The 24,268-nt window shown below is 45.8% G+C and overlaps 1 protein-coding gene and 1 long non-coding RNA gene across 7 annotated transcripts in view; one reads left to right on the top strand and one right to left on the bottom strand.

Moving 5' to 3' along the window:
• LOC146796398 (uncharacterized) overlaps positions 1–19,131 on the bottom strand; it is a 76,731-nt gene extending 57,600 nt beyond the window's left edge. The window contains exon 1 of the long non-coding RNA XR_014969616.1: positions 19,028–19,131. This is a non-coding gene — a long non-coding RNA (uncharacterized LOC146796398). The remainder of the gene's footprint in view (positions 1–19,027) is intronic.
• Positions 1–24,268, top strand: part of LOC146796394 (vomeronasal type-2 receptor 26-like) — a 699,855-nt gene that overhangs the window by 436,613 nt on the left and 238,974 nt on the right. The gene's annotated exons all lie outside the window — the stretch shown is intronic.

Here is a 24,268-nt window from a genome sequence, read left to right as displayed (position 1 = left end):
CTGCGATGTGGACAAGCATTAGCAGCGAGAACCAGTTACAAACTTAAAATGCAATGCTGCGATGTGGGCAAGGAAAAAAGCCAAAAAAAGCTTTGAAAAGGCACTTAAAAAAGAATTAACCTCCGTGATGTGTTGCTTGAGGAAACGTAAAACAACAACATTTGTTGTAATACCAAAAGCGCAATGAAAAGTTTACAAGCTACAAATGCCATGAGTTGCACGTTGCGGTTCCCTTTTCACGACTTTCTTTTCAGCCTTCTCATATGGTAAGCATAAGAATTTCTTGTTAAAGTAAACTTGAAGTGTTCTGCAGATGGCAGCAGACGTATAACAGACAGAGAATGCAAAACAAACATGAAATTACAGCAAGATGCGGCCAAGGCATCTTCCATCCTGTTTTTTAGGTCTCGCCTGGCGTTGGAGCGTGCATGCGCTCGTCGCCTGCGAGAGCTATAGTAAACAAGATTTAGAAAGGGACTTGAACCCCCCCCCCCGTCATCCGCTATGGTAAACGGTGGCGCGTGATTGGATATCGGGCTTTGTTGTTAACGCCCTTTTGTCTTTTGGGATGGCCCATGGCGACTGGCCCACGCCATCTTTGTTTCGGTAGCTTGTTTTCTTCAGTTTTACGTAGCACGAACTCGACCCGAAGGTGGTATAGCGCTTTACAGGAGCAACCACCAGTTACATTACACAAAGTAATTCACTTCCTCATTAATTAATTCCTTTTTTAGGCATGGGGAGATTAAGTGATTTGCCCAGAATTCACCGCAAACTGTTTGCCTCATTTTCCAAGTTTCTACACAGTCACACACGGTCCAGCTTGATTTATATTCTCTAGTCAATACATTCACAGAATACGGAAAGTCGAGCGGCATAGTCTGTGTTGAAAGTTTCACTACGAGCCATACAATGCAGTACATGTCGCAGACTGCAGATGTCACTATCTCGCGAGTGACGCTCTAGCTCTTTGTTTTCATTTTCCCAACTAGTGCCGAATGCAACTTCCTATTGCGTCATCACAGATGGACATAGCTGTAGTTTTCTAATACACTTGACCTCATGTGGGCAGCTACGAGCATGCGCCAACCAATGCTTTGCACGCTTGGCCCTAGGTCATTGAAAAGTCGTTTACTGGGACAGGATCTAGTCGCTGTCCATGGAGAGAGTTGCTCTGTGTGCATGGGGACTATATGCAAAGGTAATTTACATAGGGAATAAATAACTTAAAACATACCCAAATATAACACGCTTGCGTGATTATACCGCGTGGATGGTAAATTGCAACTACTTTTCTCACATATAGTTAATGGGGCACAAAGAAAGCATAGGTTCTGATTTTCTGGTCACTTTTCCAAACTCGTCTTATTGTCTACATGTAAAGTTTGAGACAGTGTTTACGTTCTTATAGGAAAGACAAGAGAACGGCTGTATTTTCTTTGTGTTGGCCAGAATGAGGTCATAGATGGGAGGTGGGGGCCACATTGCAGGAAAGATTAAAGACCTGGGCAATAAAAGAAATGAAAAGCTCGCGAACTCGGTGCCTCCGTCAGCAACTGCTCTCGGGGACAGGAATAATCACCGAAGCAACCATTAAAACTTCAAGAAGATTGCTTGTAAACCTTCAAGCGGGGGCCATAAAGCATATTTCTTGCCATGTAGCATCCCATATGGTGAGGCTCAGTGTTTTCCCAAAACTAAGCGGCACTTCTGCATTCACTCCCCCCCACCACCCTCAAAATCTTCCTCCTTGAATTTTATTCTGGGGAAGGGCACCAGAGGAAGCAATAAATTAAATTAATTCATATTGTTAAACCACCTCGAGTTAAAAATGCTGTCCGTGGAAGGGTGTTAGACAGAGAGATCAGACAGTGGACACTGTTGCATGGACGGTTTTCTTAGGCCGAATAAACATTTCGATTTATCCCAGCGTGGGCCATCAACATATTTGCATCATGTTACTTGGCTTTACCCATAATGCAATGCGAAGCATTAACACCCATGATGAGCGGATTTTCAATGACACTGGAAGTTCCAAAGTGCCATTTAGCATCCCCCCCCCGAGAGAGCAGACTGTGCTTGGAATCTGATTCTTGTGCCTCTTGGAGGGAGGATTTCATTTTTTACAAACAAAGGAAGAGGGTGGGGTGTCCCTCCGCTTTCATGTTGAAATATTTAACTTGCAGCAGGGTTGATTAGTCTTCTCGTAGCCTTGGTTGTATTATCAGAACTCATCAGTGGAAAAGTAAGCAGGCACAGTTTAGCAAACCAACATTGGCAAAACCAATAGATCTGGCTTTTCACATGTTAAAATAAGCAAACAACATTTGTGCATGCCTGAGTTGCCATATTAAAGTCAGACCTTTTCGCTTTGCTTGTATTTGGTTCTTACTCATTACAAGTCAAGAATTCATAGGAGGTGGAAAGACACACCAGACAGCCAATTTTGTGAGAGAGAAATACTCCTCTGACTGGAGTAATAGTTCAGTGTCGGTGAATTTTACGTAAAGAATTGGCAACAATAGGCCTGGCAGAAAATGTTAAGTTGGACCATGAAGTAGAGGAAAAATGCCCCATGTTACGCAATTGCAGATTTGAGGTGAGGAAAATGATAAAACATCCATGATGGACTGTGAGCAGTGTTCGCAGACCTGGCCTGGGTCTGTAGACTTGAAACTCCAGTGAATCCACACTGGGGTCACAAACAATACAAGCATTTGCAATGCAATAGGTCTTGCTTCTATGCGAGTTTCAGCTATTGACATTGCAAATAACAATGTCTTTTATTTTTGTTTTAGTTTTTAACACATAAATAAAAGGCATTGTCATTTACAATGCCAATAGCTGAAACTTGCGTAAATGTGAGACCTATTGCATTGCAAATGCTTGTTTCTGGTGACTCCGGCCTCGTGATTTTTGTAGGGAGAAACCGAAGCAGGGTTAAGCGTAGGAGTCCTACATCCTGCAGCCTGTTCCTACATGCTGCACCCACCATCCCCAGCCCCTCCAGCATGTTAAGCTCACGAGCAGGGATCAGTTTGTTACTTGAGAGATGTTTTATTGCATTTGCCAATATTTAAAGTCTACTGGGGAATGAGTGACCGGAGAGCTACAAACACCTTGTACAGATTGTGATACTAAGCGCTTTAGAAGAAGGTTTCCAAAAGCAGGGGTTCTGGAAGGGGTCGGGGTACAGGGCAGCTTTTCCCACAGTGACTTGGGTACAGGGCAGCTTTTCCCACAGTGACTTGGGTACAGGGCAGCTTTCCCCACGTTGACTTGGGTACAGGGCAGCTTTCCACACGGTGACTTTACCTGCCGGATTTTCCAGGCTGTAAAGTTGGTTTTGTTGTTCTCACACAGAGTGTTTGCGGAGCAGTAACACTGGGCTTCTTTTTTTTTTTAAATATGTGGGTTTGAGCTCCTCTCCCACATTCCCGATCGAGATCCAGATCTTTAATAAGCACCTTGGAAGTGACGTTGCACTGGAGCTCTCAGCCTTTGCACGACTGATGGGCCGGGAACGGAGGTATTCATTCCCTTTACAGAGTGCGGTGCTCCCAGCTGAACCTGTCTCCTTTAACCTGATGGATGGCAAGCTCACGTTAGCACAAAAAACTCATTCAGCCCTATAAAATGACAGAGGCCTAAAACCTTGAGGGTTTCATTTTCTGAATTTCAAATACAGAATTCAATTGGATTAGTAAAGATCGAGTATTAATCAATAGATCAGTCTGCAAAAGTCAGTTAAACTACAATCATCGAAGAACTCAGGAAAGTTCAGGCCAGCAAATTGCAAATCTAAAATGTGAGAGAAACCCAACATCCAAGGGTCACTGTGAAAAACGCTCTCCTCGTGCCAGAGAACACACTTCTATAGAGTTCTGAACATTAGATTCCATATATTTACTACAGCTGTACGTGGTCCTCATGACTTCAACCAATCAGGACAGCTGCAGATAAATACATTTAGAACATCTCTGGTCATTCTACCACATGGAGCGTCTCACGGACCCCACCGGGCTGGGACCAATAATTCTATGACACGTGCAATTCTGCCGAGACTTTGAAGTACAACCTTGAATGAAAGCAGACTTCCTTCAGAAGGGTTTGCAGGCCGCTGCCCTCGCCCGTGAAGCACATTCAGACTTTATCCTACAAAGACTTAAAAATAAAAATGCTTCCTCGAAAAGCGCAAGCAAGGTGGGCGAGCCCTAATGAACAGGGCAGACACCAACAAACGCCGAGAATGCCTAATGAAAAGCCCGAGCAATGCTCGCAAAATATGCAGGCAGGGTGGGTGGGGCTTAATGCCGACTGGGTGGATACCAACCCCGCTTCCACAGAACCCGGACACAGAAGCAACAACAATAGATCTCGCCAAGGCGAAGCATCGCGTGCGCTGCATTCGCAGGCGAGACCTAAAAAGCATTGAAAATGCAATAGGTGTCCTCTTCTGAGGTGGTCAAGAACAATTTACCTGAGATAGTTATTAGTGACATTGGGGGAACGGTTAGGCTGCTATCTTGGAACATTGCTGGTTTGCGGGCCAAGATGGGAAACCCCAGCTGGGAAAGCTTTGTCAAGAGTTATGATGTTATTGCCTTGCAAGAGACTTGGGACTTGGAATGTGACTACTGGATAGATGGCTTTACATCTTTTTTTGTCCCTGCCTTGCCTTCCTTAGCTGGTCGGAACAAAGGAGGCCTTATGATGTTGGTCTCAGTGAAGTTAAAAGGCAAACTGATTATGTTAGACTGTGCCTCCAAAAATTTTATCATTCTGGAGCTAACAACAGAGGATGGTGGTAAATTGTTGTTGGTTAACTGTTACAATGCCCCCAATAGTAATCCGGAATTCTCGCATTTTAATTGGTTATTAGATTTTTTAACTCTCTACGGAGACAAGCAAACCACTTTGTTTCGAATCATTTTAATGGGTGATTTTAATGTTCATTTGTGTTCTAAATGTGTTATGGTTGATATAATAATAATAATAATAATAATAATAATGGGTCTTGTAGAGCGCAATGGTGACGCACAACGGCGTGTCCCCGCGCTGAGAGTGTGAGCGTGTTCAGAGGGAGTCCTGCGGGGAGGGCCACTATCTGGTGTACAGATATGTTTTCAGCTTGGCTCTGAAGATAAGCTCTGATGGTTCCAGACGCAGTGCTACTGGAAGTTTATTCCAGCATGATGCGGCGAGGTACCTGAAGGACCTGCCACCCATCCTTGCTCTGGACACCTTTGGGATAGTTAGGCGCCCTGAACCAGAGGATCTCAGCGCGCGGGATGGCTCGTATTGTGTCAGGAGACCCTGAAGAGGAGGGGGTGCCCTGCCATTAATGATCCGGTGACAGGTGCAGAGGGCCTTGAATTCTACCCTGCTCCTGACCGGAAGCCAGTGCAAGGCTTGGAGCGCGGCTTTGGAGGCTGATCTTCTAGGAAGTTTGAGAACTAGCCGAGCAGCGGCATTTTGCAGGACCTGTAAGCGGCTCAGATTCTTCTCGGGGATACCTAGATAGAGAAGGTTGCCATAGTCCATCTTGGACGTGACTAAAGCATGCACTAATGTTCGGCGGGCTCTAACGGGAAGGAGCTCCAAAACCTTCCTGAGAGTCTTAAGGATCCCGAAACAGGTGCCGACCACCCGGTTGACCTGGGGGCCAAAGGTAAGATCGGAGTCGAACCAGACACCTAAATTCCTCGCCTCCAGGCAGGGGGTAGGTGTTGGTCCCAAGCAAGGAGGCCACCACGCCGACGTCCACGCCGCCCGGTCTCCCCCTACCACCAGCACCTCAGTCTTGTTGCCGTTAAGTTTAAGGCAGTTGGCAGACATCCAGGCAGCAAGATCTTGCATGCATGCTCTGAAGATGTCCGCCGCAAGGCCGGGAGTACGCGATAGGGAGATGACCAGCTGCGTGTCGTCGGCGTATGACACCATGCGCAGACCGTAGCTCTCCACTATGGAGGCGACCGGGGCCACATATAGATTAAAAAGCGTTGGGCTTAGGGACGAGCCCTGTGGAACCCCCTGATCCAGTGCCATTCGCCTGGAGTAGCAGTCACCCTGCCTGACTTGGAAACCACGGCCCGAGAGGAACGACTGAATCCATTTTAGCGCTGCGTCACCCATCCCTGCTTTGTTCAGACACTGTAGCAAGGTGGAATGTGCTACAGTGTCGAACGCAGCGCTGAGGTCCAGCAGGATCAGGGCCATAGTGTGGCCCTCGTCGGCCCCCTGTCTGATGGATTCGGAAGCCATAAGGAGTGCTGACTCAGTCGAGTGTCGAGGTCTGAATCCAAACTGGGTGGCGTGAAGGAGATTAGACTCTTCCACAAACTGCATTATGGAGGGGCCAGGCAGTGTTTCACCCCCTCACTTAGAACACACACTGAATGGCCGAGCACTTGAAAATGTACTCCTGTTAAATGAGTTATTTGAAGCTGAATTCTCTGATACTACCGCACGGGTTGCCACTTTCACGGGAAGGGCCAGCGACTCGATTATCGACTTTATTTTTATTTCGAGATTCTTTCTTAATAATGTGATTACTTATAATGCTATTGATATGCCCATGAGTGATCACAACCCAGTCGGACTGGTGCTAACAAATAGTGCCTTATTGTCAAAATTGGTTGTTCTCCAGCAGACTATCTTGCCTTTAAAAGTAAAGGACCAGGGGAGAAGACTTAAATGGGAGGCGGTTGTACCAGAAATTTTTTTTGTAACTTTATCTAATTCAGTCGCAGATGAGTTAAGGGTGTGTGCTACTCCTCTAGCCGGGCATAATGATGTTATATCTTCATTCGAAGGTATTTGCAGGTTTGTGTCTAGCAGTCTTCTAGTTAAAGGGCAGGGAGACAAACAATATCAGGCAAAAGGCTGGTTTGATAAAAACTGTAGTAAAGCCCATAACCGCCTCAAAAAAGCCCTTAGTGCCCGCCCAAGGAACAAGGAGCTTGTGGCACGACTGAGGAAGGATTACAATACGGTCATTTCTCTACGTAAAAAAGAATTAAAAAATAAAGCTTGGGAAGACCTAAGGGACAAAGCTACCCTAAAAAATAGTGCTGAATTCTGGGCAATAATAAATTCTCCATTTCTGACAGGCGCCCAAAACTCAGTACAGGAATTAAACATCTCAGAAGTTGAGTGGCTGTCTCACTTTGAAAAAATATATGACAGCCATAGGGAGCTGGACCCTTTTATAATCCCTGTAATTGGTAATCCAATGGAACCTGTGAGTTTTGAAACCTGTGAGGTACTTAGAGCCATAGAGGAGACAGCTGGGCGTAAGGCACCCGGCCCAGATGGAGTACCTGCAGATATGTACAGGGCAAACCCACTGTTTTGGGCAAATATTTTAACTAGAGTTTTTAACGCTGCTGCAATAGTGGGTTTCCCTGAGTCCTGGTCCCTCGCTACTATCGTCCCTATTTTTAAAAAAGGGCAGAGAGGTGACCCAAAATGTTACCGACCCATATCGCTTCTGGACTCCTCGGTCAAAATTTTAGGCAAGGTTGTTTTGGCGAGGATTTCCGCGTGGGCCAGGGGAAATAACATCTTATCCGAGGCTCAATTTGGCTTTAGGTCAGGGAGGAGTACTGAGGATCAATGCCTCAACCTCCACCTTATATTGTCCAAATATACTAAAGCTAAAGGGGGCAGCTTATTCCTGGGTTTTATGGACTTGTCCACAGCTTTTGACCTTGTTAACAGATCAAAACTGTGGGCAATGTTGTTGGAGATGGGCCTCGATAGCTCTCTGGTGCACTTTCTAGCGGAGCTTCACAAAGATCTGAGGGCTCGCATTAGAATGAGCACCGATGGACAGTGCACCGAGAGTTTTAGATCCACTAGAGGGGTCCGCCAGGGGTGTATCCTGGCCCCAATGTTGTTTACGCTTTATGTGAACTCTTTGGAGGGTTACCTAACGTCTGTTACAAAAGATTTTCCTTGCATGGGGGGTACACCAATCCCGGTGCTCCTCTATGCAGATGACGCGGTACTCATAGCTAGGACCCCAGTTGCCCTACAAAAGTTATTAGACGCCTTTTGTAATTTTATGAGTAGTCTCGATCTGGTGATTAATAAAAGTAAATCACATACCATGTCTGTCGGACGTGGCATGCGTAAAGGAAAATCCTTTTTTTGCGACGGAGAGGTGATCACTAGTGTTAAGGTCTTCACCTATCTGGGTGTGATCTTTGATCAGAGGGGATCTTGGACACCGCAGGTAACATCTAAAACTAATGCGGTAAGAAGTTCGTACGGTGCAATCTTGGGTTTTGCAAAGAGATTGGGGGGGAAACCTATGGAGGCCATTATGGCCATCTATAAAGCCAAGACAATTGCTATTGCTAGATATGGTGCAGCTGTCTGGGGTTACGTCAACGTCATAGATATCCAGACAGAGGAAAATAAATTTTTTCGATCATTGCTGGGGTTACCCCAGTCAACTGCTACCTTCTCAGTACACTTAGAACTGGGAATGGGTTACATTTCAGACATTTTAAATCTAGCCCCACTTCTGATGTGGATAAAGCTTTGGCTTAACCCCAACCTTAGCCTAAATCACCGGATCATCAAAGACTGCCTCCAACTTGACCACAGAAGGGATATTCAGTGGCTGTCATATATTGAAACTATGACAGCTTTTTTGGGCCGCCCTGAAATTTTTAGTTGCCCGGAAACCTTGTGTAGAGCTGACTTACAATGGGTGAAAATAAATTTTCTAAGAATTCGCACAGCTGAGCGTGAAGCCCGCGATTTATGTAAACCCTCTGTGAGGGCTCACGTTCTGATATCCCCTTCTTGTGTGTTGGCCCCTTATTTAACCATGGTAATTAATCCTTTCCATAGATGGCTTTTATCCAAATTTCGGTTTAACCAAATTTATACAGTGCTGTGGGATGTGAAAGACTGGTGCAAGCTGGAGGAATCGGCCCCATGCAAATGTGATGGTTTCTCTATTCAGGATAACGCCCACTTTTTGTTTTTTTGTTCCTTCTATCATGAATCGCGTATAAAATACCTAAAACCTATTCTGAAGGACTTGGGATTTATCCAGTACAAGCCTGCACTGTTTTATTTACAAATGTTACTTTCTCCTCTTATTATGTACTGCACTGCTAGTTTTTTAGCCGCATCTGTGAGGTGCAAGAGAACAAGGCTTAGTTTGGAAGAACAATAGGAATTTGGAACCAGCTTTATCGCCCACTTGAGTGCTTTTTAATCTATTTTATGTTTCCATCGCCCTTTTAATCTGCTTTTTAACCTATAAACTGTTTAATATTGTATTAATCTTATCAATTGTTTTATAGATGAACTTTTGATATTTGCTGTAGTATGCTTTTATGATTTTAACTAATCGAATAAAGTGGATTTTGACTTGACTTGACTGGCAATAGGTGTCTTTGATTAAGTTAAAGCTATTTGCTTTGCTAATGGTATTGTATTCTAGTTTTACATTATTTAGTATATTTGTGATATGTTGTAGTTGTATGTAGTTAGAATTGTTTTGTTAGCTGTGTAGTAGTTTAAAGCATAGCGTTAGTAGGAAAAGAGCAGTGTTTAAGATTTGGGAGGTGAATGAATAGAAGAATAGTATGTGTTAATTTCGTATCGTGAGGATTACAATGGCATGAGGCAGACAAAAGGGGCGAGGGGAGAGCAAATATATGCAAATATATGCACATATCACAAATATACACTAAATAATGCAAAGCTAGAATACAATACCATTAGCAAAGAAAATGGCTTTAACTTAAAGGCGAGACCTATTGCATTTTCAATGCTTGTTTCTTTCTTGTTTGCAATTTAGTGAAAGCTTTCACGGTGACGGGAAAAGTCGCAGCATGTGGTCTACAAACCACAACATGCTGCTTTTAGCACCTAATGCAGGGCGCACAATAGATTGTGGTATAGACAAGACTAAGAAATTAGCCTTTGAGACAGTAAAGAAAGTGCTGGAGGGCATTTGTCTGGCCCGTGGAAAGTAAGTAGTAAGGCAAATGTTTACCAGTGAGGGTGTCTGATATTTGGGAATGCACTGAGGATGAAAAAGTTGTAATAGTTGCTGCACACATGATAAGTTTCGTACTGCTTCGAAAAATGCATTTTTGTGACAGCATGTTGTACTCTATTTATTATCGGCAAAATTGAAATGTTGCCTCTGTCTGTTTCTTTGTATGTAGTAAGCAAAATTATTTCTATCTATATTATAGCAATAATATTCCTGTCGGTTTTGAGAGCGCCGCAAATAGGCAGTGTAAGAAAACACCAGCTAAAACTATTGTGTGACCTAACCTGAATCAATGGGGTAAAGTTGAACAATAAAGTGCTATGTAAATTTTAGAACCTACAAACTTGAAATAAAACGCTGCGATATGGGCAAGTATAACCGTCAGGAATATGTGACAATGCAAGTAAAAAAGACTGAACTGCTACGAAGACTGAACCGCTGCATGTGATGAACGAGAGTGAAATGAGGTTGGAAGCAAGGAGATTGCAAACAGCAAACGCAAAACAATGTAACTTAAGGTTTCACAGACAATGTAGGCTGCAGCATGCAGGCAAATGAGCAGAGCTGCTGAGCAAGAAGCTATGGAACCATGGTAGAGTCAATAGGTTGTAGCATGTGACTTTTGCTATTGCTTTTAAATAATGTATGACGTACTAAGCTCACTACTAACCCTGGGCGTAGTTCGCGAAGTTGCACTATGCGAAGCTACGCAAAGTGCACTTCGCACTACACGAGCTACGCGTAGCACTTTGCGACCTGCGTAGTACCCTGTTCGCACTGTGCAAGATGTCGTTTTCAATGATTGCACAGTGCGGACAAGCATCCGGCACTGTGCAATCATTGAAAACGGCATCTTGCACAGTGCGAGCTGTAGTTTTCTGCTGCTCGAGTAGATTTTTACTCGAGCAGCAGATTTCTCAACGCGGACTGGTAGTATCTCATCGCGAGTGGTCGCGGGCATACGCGACCACTCGCAATGAGAAACCTGACCTCCTCACGTTGAGAATCTCGCCGGGATGTTCATTTTCCATGCTCGCGATCGGCAACTTGATGTTGCTGATCGCGAACAAGGAAAAAGTCTCGCCGGGATGTCATTTTGCTTGCTCGCGGTCGCCAACATGATGTTGAGGACCGCGAGCAAGCAAAAAATGACCGCTGCACTACGCAATGCGACGCTACGCATGTTTGCACTGTGCTACGTGCAATTCGCGTAGTGCGGTGTAGCGCAAACTTCGCAAACTACGCGAGCGTAGCGTAGTGCTTTGCCCAGGCTTACTCACTACACCGGCTGAATTAACCTCTGCGTTGTGTTGCTGGTGCTTTTAAATAATGTATGACATACTGTAGATAGGTGCATACCCACAATATGGCAGTAGGCAATGTCAAGTAAGGCAGTGGGATGTGGCTAAATGACCAGCGCTGCTGAGCAAGAAGTTAGGGAACCATGATAGAGTCACTGCGTTCGCTTACCGCCGGGCATTCTGGGCTAATTAGTTAATATCCGCACACCATATGTAACCGCTGTGGTTGTGGGTGACTGACGCCACAACATACTGCTCGATATAGCTCCTCGTAACTGACATCAGCAGACAGCACTCCACACGTGTGCTCAGCGAGTATCCATTCATAGATTTGTTTGTTGTGTCACACCTATCAGCCAGCCGTGTCACGGTTATGTTCTCCCCGGATTGTTTGCATTACAGATGACGTACAAATGTTCACAGAAGGGACAAAACAGTCCACCCTCCTACTTCTGCAAATAATGCGTCTTGAGCATTCCCTCAATCGCGCGCCTTTTAGCTGCTGTGTACATCAGCGAGGATTGCGCTGTGCTTTGCAGGAAACAAAGTACTGCTTCCCTCGAAACTAGCTGTACTACGCAACTTTGCACGTGAGGCTGGTGACAACTGCCATCGTGACAGTAAAGCACCATTTACTGAGACACTTTCCAGTTTGCGGATAATCCAGTAACAGACGGGAAACAAATGGCGACCTGGCTAGTCTATGTCGACTCAGCCATTTCCTGTGAGCTTTCATGATGATAAAGTCCCAGCATTCATGTTGCGCAACAGCCCCATGCAGTACTATCTGTGCTCTATGCATTACCAACCGAGGTGGGAAGACAAGTGTTCGTACATATCACCAAGTTATGACAATGACCAGCACGCACTTTTTTTCTAACTTTAACACCGAGCGCGGTGTCCTTTATGCGGGCGCTGTGCTCAGTGTTAAAGTTAGAAAGAAAAAAAAAAAACAGAGCGGGGTGTCCCTGAAGTGGACGTCGCAAAAAGACAAATAAATAACAAGCACGGTCTAATGTAGGAGCCCGACTTGTGGGCATTTGTGTAGGAGGGGGGGGCGTTAAACAAAGCCTGAGGATCAGCTAGGGACGGCAAAAAGCTATACCAAAAAAAAGTGCTTAGCGGCTAATTAGGAGACAATGTCTCCTGCCGCCAGTAAAAGATGCAGTCCCGGTGGGCGGGGCCAAAAGGAGACAGGGTGGTAACCAGGAGGGACTAAAAACCCTCCTGGACAATCAGAACACCTGTTTTTGCATAATTGGTGATGCAAAATGACGCGCATCAATGCAAAACATGGGCGGAGCAGAAAGAGAGCTTCTGGAATCGTGTCGATTCAAAGAATCTCTTGTATGATGAGGGCAGCGCATGCGCTGCTTTCGTAAGGCCGAGACCTAAACAGCAAGTGTCCCAGGGCGACGGTGTACAAGAATGTCGGGGGCTCGGCAGTTGTGTAAGTCAAAACGGGTAAGAAAAATTACAACTGCCTTTGCAAATGATAAAAAAACAGGCGGTAGAGAACGTTAGAATAATGTTAATAATAATACCGTCGTCATTATAACACACTATATATATTCCTTCGGAGGCATCTATGTGCTGTGTTGCATCGGAAGCAAGATTTCTGACCCGCAAGACTTGGTAAGTTTTGCATCGACCCTCGAAGGCTGATGAAATCGATTCTCTCAGGTTGGCAGTGAAACCTGTGCCTTCCAAGAACTCAGCACAGGACGCGCAAGACATCACTACTGAAGGGGTTCTGCGAGCCATTAGGGACCATTCTACACATTTGCGTGTTCAGCGCCTTCAGCAACAAATATTCGGACCTCTCTGCACCATCTACCCAACTAGCCGAAGCCTCCTACCGGCCGCCACACGGCGAGGCTGCATGCCACAAAGCTGCGCCGGGCTCAATTTTGTGCAATGTGCCAACGCTGGTTTCAACCCAGTTCCTTTCATACGGCTCCACGCCCCTCTCACCTATCCCTCTATTGGAAGGTGCCCTCTATTGGAAGGTGCCATGGTCACTCACCGTGAAACCCTTCCCCTCCCCCGCCATAACATAGTCCTGTCCATGGATTCCAACAGTGTCACCCTCCAAAACCACTGTTCTTCAGTCGAGACTCAAACCAGCTGAGAGAAATGCGAGTTTTAATGTATATCACACTCCTTTCCACGTGCCTGCTTCAGTCCCCATCCTGTCCCTCGTGGCTGTTACTGGCGGGCAATGGTCCCCATATGGACCTCAGTGGCGAGCAAGGGTGCCAAGGATCCTAATGCAATCACGGAGAATGTGCCTCTGCTGCCTGACGTATGGGATGTAAAATGGAGGATTATTGGACCCCCGTAGCCTCTGGGCGCCGGTGCCATGCACCCGATGCATAGTTAGATCTAACGCCTCCGAGAGACCTATTTTTAACCAGTACTAGACCTAACTGTTAAGTAGAATGCTGGAGTTTTTGTAGCCACGGGTTTTCCACATAATTAAGGACTTGCCCCATTTGCCACATAGTCGATAATTTTCTGCATACTCAGCAGATTAAACAATGTTTCTAGCTCAAACAGATTAAAAGCTACTCAAAACCCTGTGTGTTGCTGTGCAGTGAAGGCCCCTTTGAAAGGGCTGACTGGTCCCCTTCCTGTAGCTTATTGCTGTATTTGGGTCCTTAAGTGGTACTAATGAAGAGAAACATTTGCCCTCACAGTATTGACGTGTAAACCTGATTAAATAAGGCAGTACTTCTTTCAAGAAAATTATCTCATTAGGCTTCATAACTTGCTTTTTCTTGTTACATAATTTAGTCAACCTTGCCGCATAATTTGGTATTCCCCTGCCGCATAATCCCAGTCTCTCTGCTCTTAGGGCATGAAGCCGTGCGCGCGCAGGGGTGCAGGAACCGGCGCAAAGATTGGTAGCAGGCGCAGGAGAAAGGAGCTGTCTTACTTGTGCTTCCCCATGGGTCTGCCCGGGTAGGGCTGCGGGCTGCTGCCCGATGTTTACAGGTTGTAGCGGTTGCCGTAGGTCAGCGGGTGGTTGTAGTAGGCGCCCTTGGCGTCTCCTATGGACAGCTGCCCCACAGCCAGACAAGGGCCAGTAGCAGCAGGGTGGAACTGTGTGGGCTCCAGGGCTCCATCTGGGTCTAGCACGATTACAGCCCCAGTCCCCCCTGCTGCCTGCCCTGTGCATCTGCTGCCCCGGGCAGGGGAGGCGGACTCTGCGCCATTAGCATAATATCTCACCCACCCCCTCCCTACCGGGAGCAAGACCCCCACTGTATCACATCAAACAAGAGGTTAAAGAAAGTAGGGGACGCACGCACATGCGGTACAGTGGGGGAGGGGGTGGTGGGGAGAGAGAGATGGGGACAACACGCAGATGAAAGGGGAAGAAGAAGAGACGAAGAGGGTGGGGTGGACCCACGAAGGGAGGAGGAGAAGAAAAAGAGAGTCACAGGAGCTGGAGGGGTGGGGAGCTGATGGTGAATAAAGGATAAGAGAAGAGAGATGTGGGACTAGAGGGAAAGAATTGTATGGAGATGGAGGAGTGGGGTAGAAAATATATAGAGCTGAAAGAATGGGGGAGGATGGTGTAGGGAGAACAAAAGACAATGTGAGAGGTGTAGAAAGGGAAATGAGAGCGGAGGGAAAAGAGAGGTGTAGAAACAAGCTCTCGGCTTTGGCAAAGGCAGCCGCGTGTTTATTCTAAGTAAAAGCACGATGCAAAAATAAACACGCGGCTGCCTTTGTCAAAGGCGAATACTAAAAAAGTGCGTTGCGGCTAATTAGGAGACACTGTCTCCCGCCGCCAGTAAGAGATCCAATCCCACTGGGTGTGGGTAAAAAGAGAGAGGGTGGCAACAAGCAGCGATTGACATGCCTTCGGTGCAATCATTGCACTGCCTTTGGCATAATTTGTGACGCCAAACAACGCACACAAATAAAAACTGAAGGCAGAGCTGGGACATGGCTTCTGGAATCGTATCGATTCCAAGAAGCCTAGTATAACGAGAGCAGCGCATGCGCTGCTTACGTCAGGCCGAGACCTAAACAACAATTGATGGACAGAATTTAGAACAATGTCAAACATTCACCCCAGTACAGATAACTGGGCCTAAATCCTTCGTTGTTTTGCTCACCATACCAATCAGTTTTTTTTGTGTTTTTTAAAATAATTTTTATTTGCGATAGCTCATCTTTTCATAGTACATAAGTAAGAAACAGAAGAAAAAATTCATTAATAACAGGAACTGCGTATTTACACAATTGCAACCGATGTTTAAAAACCATACATAGCTCATAAACATAAAAGGTTTATAATGTACAAAAACTCACATCATTAATTATACATTCTAATTCAACAATATTTTTAAAAAGCTTATCCAATCCGAAAGCATAGCAGCCTGACATTATAAATTAGCCTGAATCCTCCCACAAGGTCTTTAATTCTTATACATCAGGGCTCTTAAGGCGTACTTTCTTTCATGCTCTTTAATCTTGTTCAATTTACTAAATAACTGTGTAGAAGTGGGAATGACATTCGATCTCCAATTTTGTAGAATCAACGATCTTACAGTTAAAACCAGGATAAATATCTGTTTTTTCTGTAGTATGGTGGCTGTAAACCCTGTGGAGTATCCTAAAACTATTGTCTGGTGTCTGGGGTACTTTCAGAATATCATGACAGTATCTGTTGATGCTTTCTCAGAATCCACCTAGCTTTGGGCATTCACAAATAGAATGAGTCCAGTTCCCCCCTCCTTATAAATTGCATCGAAAGCAATTTGATGAAATCTGGGGATTCATTTTGTGTAGGAAATCTGGAGTACGATACAACAGCCACTTAGAATAAAACTGCATCCGCCCAAAATTAGCCGCTTTCAGCAAGGTGCTGTTATACTTATTGATCTGATTCCAGTCCATACTGGAAATATGCAGCCCTTCCTGGTTTCCGAATTTTTTTTTGTGCTTTTTGATACAGTGTATTTGCCCGTTGGGTCCAGAGCAAAGAGACCCAACCGCTTATTGACATACGCCGCGTGTGATTTACTAATTGCTCTACAAGTTCACTGGCGTCGCAAATATATGCAGGGTTAAGTTTCGTTAGGAAACTATTAACCCTCGCAAATGACCATTGCATAATGACTCTACTGTGTTTAAGCGTTGGTTCTATTTCAGACCAGGTCTTCCAGCCTCCCATCAAAAAATCTCCTATTTTACTGTAAACCTGGTTATTCCAATTGGAATCTAATAATAAATCTTGCCCTATTTGGATAGCCGCGACAAGGGTTTCTCCATTTATAGTGGGGATCGAATAATGTAAATATAACTATTTCTTCCGTTTAATTCTCCATTGAAAGGTTTTATATCTTACTTTTTTTGGAGTTTTTATTAAACGCATACATTCTCGGATTAGATATTCCTTATAAATGAAGTCTAAAAAAAATTAACGTACCTATTAATGTTTAGATATTTCACAGTTCTATATACGGTGTGTACAAAGTTAGCATAATAGTACTCTTTCAAATCATGGAGAGCTAATCCCCCTTCTGATGCTGGTCTAAAAGTGTATCCATTGAAAGCCTCTGCACTTTATTTGCCCATTTAAATGTAGAAACAAGGCCTTGAACTTCCTTAAACTTCATTTGGACTGCATTAGGAATAGCTAAACAAGCATTTACAATGCAATGGTCTCGGCATTGGTAGAGTTAGAGCTATTGGCATTGCTCATGACATTATTTTTGTTTATGTTTTTGTTTTTAAAACATTTAAAGAAACGGCATTGTCATGAGCAATGCCAATAGCTCTAACTTTAACAATGCCGAGACCGTTGCATTGTAAATGCTTGTTATTTCATGCCTTCCGCCGCCTTCAAATACCAGCTGCCATTGTACACTACCATGAGTCCTCAGAGACGTTTTAAGGCATGGGCAATGGGGGCTCTGGCCCAGGGCCCCAGCATTTCAGGGGACCCCCCAGACAGACAGCTCTGTTCTGCAGAGTTTTGACCTGATGCCCTTGAATAATCATTAAACGGATTGTTTCAAATACTATTTTCCTACAATTTATTTTTAATGTTGGTGATGTGTGAGACTCTATTATAGACATTTTGCAGAGACATTTTGTGTTTGTTTCATGCAACATGCATAAAAAAGTTTCTTTAGATCAAAACAGGACTTGACATATGAGAAATGCAGTGCTACAGTATTGAAAACACACATCACTATTTCTGAATATTAGTTGTTAACACATTTAGGATTTGGATGAAAAAGCTGATTCAAAGCTCTTCCAAACAGGGGCCCCAAAATACCTTCAGCCCTGGGCCCCCAAATTCCTTTAGATGTCCCTGTGAGTCCTGATAGTAAGATAACTGATCTAAAGAATTACTTTACAGGGCGTAGAAAACCTCATGCACAACACAAAGTAAACAAAAAGTGCATATATTTTTTTAATCCAATAAAATGTTTCAAGAAAACGAACAACTTGAAGTGAGACAGCAACACTGCTCTGTTAGAACCATAGCACACTTGAAAGACATTTTAAAGAACTGGTAAAACTAGGTCTGTACGAAGAAGAGTATGTGAGACTATATTCGGGGTTTCAATGGGTAGTAACGAGGTGAAAGTTTTACCTTGAAAATTACCATTTGTGAAGATTACCAAAAACAAGAAGAGGCCTTATCTACAGATCGGGTGGGCGGTAGATCATGTAGCACGAACGGTGCGAAACTCCACTAGAGGTTAGAAGCTAACATTGTGCGCTCATAATACCATTCTGCTGCCAGCTGCAGGTTCTCTGGCAAAATAACTAGAAAGGCATCTACACTCACCACGGCAGCCTTGAAACATCGAGGAATAGCTAAGACGTCGATATTCCTGCCTATCCAGAGAATCGCGGGGACTGATCGCCCAGCGCGCACAATGCATCCTTGTTGGCTGAAGTTCATCAGTGACGTGGAGACGGGGACATGACCACGGAGGAGGAAAGGGAAACTGGAGCCCAATGGATAACTGAAAAGTAAAACGGCAGGCGATGTGCGCAAACATCGGAGCAATAAAGTCCACGAGAAGAAAGGTAAACACGATTAGGAGGGATTTCGGCGGACACTGGCACGATAAGGTGTCCTGACAGCTACTGTAGGCCAGAGGCCAAATCATGTAAACAGATGATCCGCTGCATCCGTTCGTTGGGGACACACCAAACGGGTGGTCCCCGCTTACGTTAGTCTTGCCAGGAACATCCAAGGAGTCAAACCACTCGCTGATTTAACCTGAAGTGTCCCTACTCCAATCAGACGATGCTGCTATAAAATGTCAGTCTCTCGACACCGAGGGTCGGGCGGGCATTCATGGTAACCACACTTTAAAGAGCCAATAGTATTTGTTTACAGCACGTTCGGCATCAGTATCGGCGCTGCCCCAGATTTAAATACAGCGGATACTATTATTTATCAAGAAGGGGGGGGGGGGGGGTACTTCCCAGTCTAAGAGGTAGCGCCTCATCGAGGTGTCTGGATTCGGAAATACACAGATTTAATCACCGCGCGTTCACTCCACGACCCCCTTTGTAAAGCCGCCACCCCGCTGTCACTTTGTAAAGATGTTAATTCATTGATCGCTCTGCGCCCAGCATTGGACCACAGTAACATCATTCAACAACAAAGACCACCCAAATGCCAATTCGCCCCCACCTGCTGAATCCCCTTTACCTCCTGCACGCGAAACGGATTATTTTGCGCACAAAAGTGTAAAACTGAACCAGAAAGCTCTTGCGATCCGAAGGATGGCAGCTAAAACCCGATGATTGCTTTTTGTCTGGCAGATTCCTCATCAGCGCACCAGGCTGTCCTTCCTTCACGCAAGTAAAGAGGAACAAGCCGAGGGCACCGGAAGACACCACCGCCTTTCTCCGAGGCAGAGCTAGGGTGACCAACCGTCCGTAAATTTCACGGACAGTCCGTAATTTCGGCCGTCTGTCCGTTGTCCGTGAAGGATTCTTTAAGGGACGCTATTTGTCCGTAATTTTAACCAGGCACCGGTCGCACCACCCTAAATGTATGTGTCTTGTAAACTGGAGCCTTGGCCCTTGCAGTGAGGGCTTGAAGGGAGGCGCGCAACGCCATGGGGCTCAAGTGCTTCAAAGCCCCCCCACCTCCCCCTTCGTGTGTGTGCCCCCATGCGCGCGCACACAGCCAGTTTTTGAGATTATCGCAGTTGTACCCGAGTACTTCACAGGTCTTTAAAAGACCATTTACATGTTAACGAGGCTTTGTTTATTTTTTCACTCTTTCAACTCCACCAGGGGCATGGCGGAAGGCGACAAATCCTTTCTTTGGCTGCGGTAACCTTTGCTTACTGTCCTGCTGCGTGGATATTCTTTTTCTATGCAGCGCAGGAGAAAATAAGTTTGTTTATTTTTATTCACCTTTCCCAACCCCTGCAGCTGCATATCAGATCAGGCTGCGACACTAAGTTTGACTAATGGAGTAGGTAGGAGAATGTGTCATTATTTGTTTTTCTTTTTAAAATCTGTACTTCGTGTGTGCTTCATTTAATCAGTTTTTATCGTTATCATGGCTGATGCAGGACAACAACAGGACAATAAAAAAATGCCCAGATAACGCTAATGATCCTGCTGGAGAGAGCAATCATTTCTCTGTTAGTAGTTTTAAATGCAGATGAACTGTATTTTATGCGGAATCTCAGTGGGTTACTGTCATTGTGACAGAGATCCTTGTGTTACTTGCAGTTCAGAAGTTACAATCCTAACATAGGACAGTGACCAATGAACTGTCATCAAAGAGCTGCATGCAAACCTGAATGGTAAAGTTAGAACTTCGCGTTTTTTGTTTTGTAATATAGTTAGAACTTCCCCAGTCTTTCATTATTCTAATGTTGCTAAAATGAGTATGTTTGGTCAGATATACATTTTTATCAGTAAAGCCAACCCCTAACCACTGGAGTACTCTTTAAATCCTGAGTTTGTGCTTCTCCAGACCAAACCCTCTTAAAATAACTGCCCACCAGTATGGATGGCGTGATTTGTACACCATGTAATCCTCATTGGCTTATGTGACATTCCCTGTAGGCTGAATTACATACTTGTATGATTTGTTGTCTCTGTATAATGTGTGCGTGGTGTAAAGTACTGACACACACTACACTGATATGAGTAGCGCTACACAACAAATGAAATGCATATGAGAGAGTGGCTACGTAAAGCGGAGGGGCACTGTTGGAGGGTGGCAGTGAGGGAATCCAAGGAGGAGGTAGTGGGAGGGGCTATGAAGCGATGAGGGGCACTGTTGGAGGGTGGCAGTGAGGGAATCCGAGGAGGAGGTAGTGGGAGTGGCTATGGAGCGATGAGGGGCACTGTTGGAGGGTGGCAGTGAGGGAATCCGAGGAAGAGGTCATGGGTGGAGGGGGGAGGAGGGGGAGCTACGGAGAGATGAGGGGCACTGCTGGAGGATGGTAGTGAGGGATTCTGAGGAGAAGGTCATGAGGGGGAGGGGCTACAGATAAATGAGGGGCATTGGTAGAGGGTGGCAGTGAGGGAATCTGAGGAGGAGGTCATGAGCGGGAGGGGCTATGGGGAGCAGAGGGGCACTTGTGGCGTATGGCAGTGATTATTGGTGCGGCGAAAGACTTTCGCATCAGCGCTAAAGCCGGCCCTGTCATGGCCTTTCTGTTTTTGTTTATTTAATTAGCAGTCGGGTCATATGGGCTGCTCTGGAACATACTTTAAAGGGCATGCTAATTATATTTACTGCTATATTCAATGTTTTAAGTTTGAAGGTGATTTTACTGTTTTTACCGGGAAAAATGAAAGTGGAGCCCGATGATGCCTGATATGGGGCTGGGGCCCAAGGTCAGCTGTGAGATAAGGTGCACTGGAGAGGAGCCGTGGATAATCAAGCCTGCAAGGCAGTGCGTTGCGGAGTCTGGGGCCAGGTGGAGGTAGTAATGAAGAGGGATCCTCCATGAAGGCTCGAACAGAGGGAGCCCAAGTAGTGTCACTTGCCTGATACTACCACCTCAGAAACCTCCTCTTCCCATCAAAGGAAAATTACATAGAAAAAACAGTTTTTGAGAGTGATAATATTTAGAAAGAGATTTGGAAAAGAGTGCGATTTACTGGGCCTTGTAAGACTAAGAAGAGATAAAGGAGGGCCCTGAAGCAGGCCCTGCCCAGACATATATGCGACAAATCGAGCCCGCAGTGGCGCACCCAAATGCACCCTTGGCCCACCCATATAAAAATTCCTGGAGCCTGACTCCGATGCCGTTGAGGTCAGGTGTAACAGACTCCGATGCAGTATCAAAGCTCAGATACCCAGCAGCATTGGAGAGGCACAGCGGGATGGCAACCCTCACACCTTCCGCCCTTAATGAGCTGTTAAGAGGTGTTTGAAGGTGACTGAGAGGGGGGGCTGAAGCTTCAGGCGCAGGGGCATCTATTAAGATGCAAACAGCCCTGAATGGTCATGTGTCTGCAATTTAGAGGGGCCTCACACATTCCCTTTCTGCCCAGGGCCGCAAACGTCCTAGAACCGGCCCTGATTACACGAGGCAGCACGTGGTGGTTCTCGTCACAGAGCTTAATTACTGTCACTAAACTTTAGGCAAACCTCGGTTCTTCAAGCATGCAGTCCATAATGTAATAAAATAAAGAAATGGCACAATCGCACCCACACTGATTAACAAAGTATGGAGGACAATCAGTTAAATCAGTTCTCGTGGAGTATCTCCTTTAAGTACTGTACATTATCCTGGGCGTAGTTTGCGAAGCAGCGCTACGCGAAGTCACTTCGCACTACGCGAGCTACGCATAGCACTTCGCGAACTGCGTAGTGCCCTGTTCGCACTGTGCAAGATGCCGTTTTCAATGATTGCACAGTGCGGACAAGCATCTGGCACTGTGCAATCAATGAAAACGGCATCTTGCACAGTGCGAGCTGTAGTTTTCTGTAGATTTTTACTCGAGCGGCAGTTTTCTCAATGCGGACTGGTAGTTTCTCATCGCGAGCAGTCGCGAGCATACGCGACCACTCGCAATGAGAAACCTGACCTCCCCGCGTTGAGAATCTCGTCGGGTGGTTTATTTTTCATGCTCGCGATCGGCAACTTGAGGTTGCTGATCGCGAACGAGGAAAAAGTCTCGCCAGGATGTCATTTTGCTTGCTCGCGGTCGCTAACTTGACGTTGAGGACCGCGAGCCAGCAAAAAATGACCGCTACGCTGCGCTACGCGTGTTTGCACTGTGCTACGTGCAATTCGCGTAGTGCGAAGTAGCGCGAACTTCGCAAACTACGCGAGCATAGCATAGTGCTTTGCCCAGGCTTACTGTACATCACAGTGGGGGATGGCAAAACTAACATTTTGGAAAGAGAGCCTGTCTTCTCATTGTCCTGTCCAGGAGGGGGTGAGGAGCCCTACCCCACCCTGGAAGAGACCAAGATGATACTAGAATACTGCATGCCCACCCTGGTGGATCCTGTTCCCCCCCCAGTGATGGCTCCTGACCCCCCCCCCCCCCCCCCCCCCCCCCCCGTGGTGGATCCTGTCCCAGTCCTGGAATGGCTCCTGCAGCGAGGGTTAAGTTCTTGATGGGCCTCTTCTCAAAAAGGCTCAGCTCAAAATTAAAATGAAAAGGTGGGCGAGTGAGTAAGTGAAGGGATGGGTGGATGGCTGGATGAATAAGTGAAAGGGCGAATGGATGAATGATAGATTGAATAGATGGATAATGAGAGAGGATGGATGGATTGATGAGTGAGTGGAAGGATGGATGAGAGAAAAGGTAAATAGCTGGATGTATGGGTGGAAGGGTAGCTGGATAGGTAAAAGGGTGGATGGATGAGTGAAAGTATGGATGAGTGAAAAGGTGGATGATGAGTGAGTGGGTGGATGGATGAGTGAAATGATGGATGGATTGATGAATTGATAAGTGCAAGGGTGAATGGATGGAGAGATGAGAAATGGGTGGATGTAAGGATGGATGAGTGAGTGAAAGGTAGGGTAGATGGACAAAAGGATGGATAGATAAGTGAAGGAGTGAAAGGATAGATGGATGAGCGAAAGGATGGATGAGTGATCGGGTCAATGGATGGATTCATGAGTGGATGAGTAGATGGATGGGTGGGTGGATGGATGGGAGGAAGGATGGCTAAGTGAAAGGGTTGTTGGGGAGAGAAAGGGAGGATGGATGGATGACTGAAAGGGTGGATGGGTGGAAGGATGAGTGACTGAGTGGATGGATGAGTAAGTGAAAGGATGGCTGGATGGGTGAAAGGGTAAATGGCTGGATGGATGAGTGAATGGATGGGTAGAAGAGTGGATGCATGTGTGTACAGATGGATAGGGTGAAAGGGTGGATGGATGGATAATGGATGGATGAAGGGATGGGTGAGTTTAAATGATAGATGGAAGGATACATGATGGATAGGTTTGCAAATGGTTGAATATGTTTGGATATGGCTGGGCTTACGTATATACTATTGCGCGACCTCCTCTGATGTGTCTGTAAAACGTACCTATTGTCCTGAATTTTGACCTCCTGTCCTGAATTTGTGTCCTGAATTTTGACCCTTTGTCCTGAATTTTTACACTCACCGTCCTGAATTCGCACCAATGCCAGTTGGTCACCCTAGGCAGAGCAGATGCCTCGGAGAAAGGCAGCCTCCTTTTCGGATTCGGGGGCGTGTTTTGCTGTTGTCTCCTCCTTGAGACTTTTCGCAAAAAACACGCCCCCCGATCCGAAAAGGACTGGGCATGATTGGAGTGACGGGACCTCTTCTCCAATGGCTGGCCAGCATTTACGAGGCCAGCCAATGGAGAACAGGGCAGAAGAGGGGCGGGTTCAAGCCCCTCTTCTCCCAAGTCATTAAATCTCCGGACTTCCGGTCTGCCGACCGGATGGTCCCGAGACCTAAAAAGGAAATTACATAAAGGCA

This window comes from Triturus cristatus, chromosome 10 (assembly GCF_964204655.1).
Source record: "Triturus cristatus chromosome 10, aTriCri1.1, whole genome shotgun sequence".
NCBI lineage: Eukaryota > Metazoa > Chordata > Amphibia > Caudata > Salamandridae > Triturus > Triturus cristatus.
The sequence above is the reverse complement of the archived record's forward strand: the minus strand, read 5'-3'. Positions and strand labels throughout refer to the sequence as shown.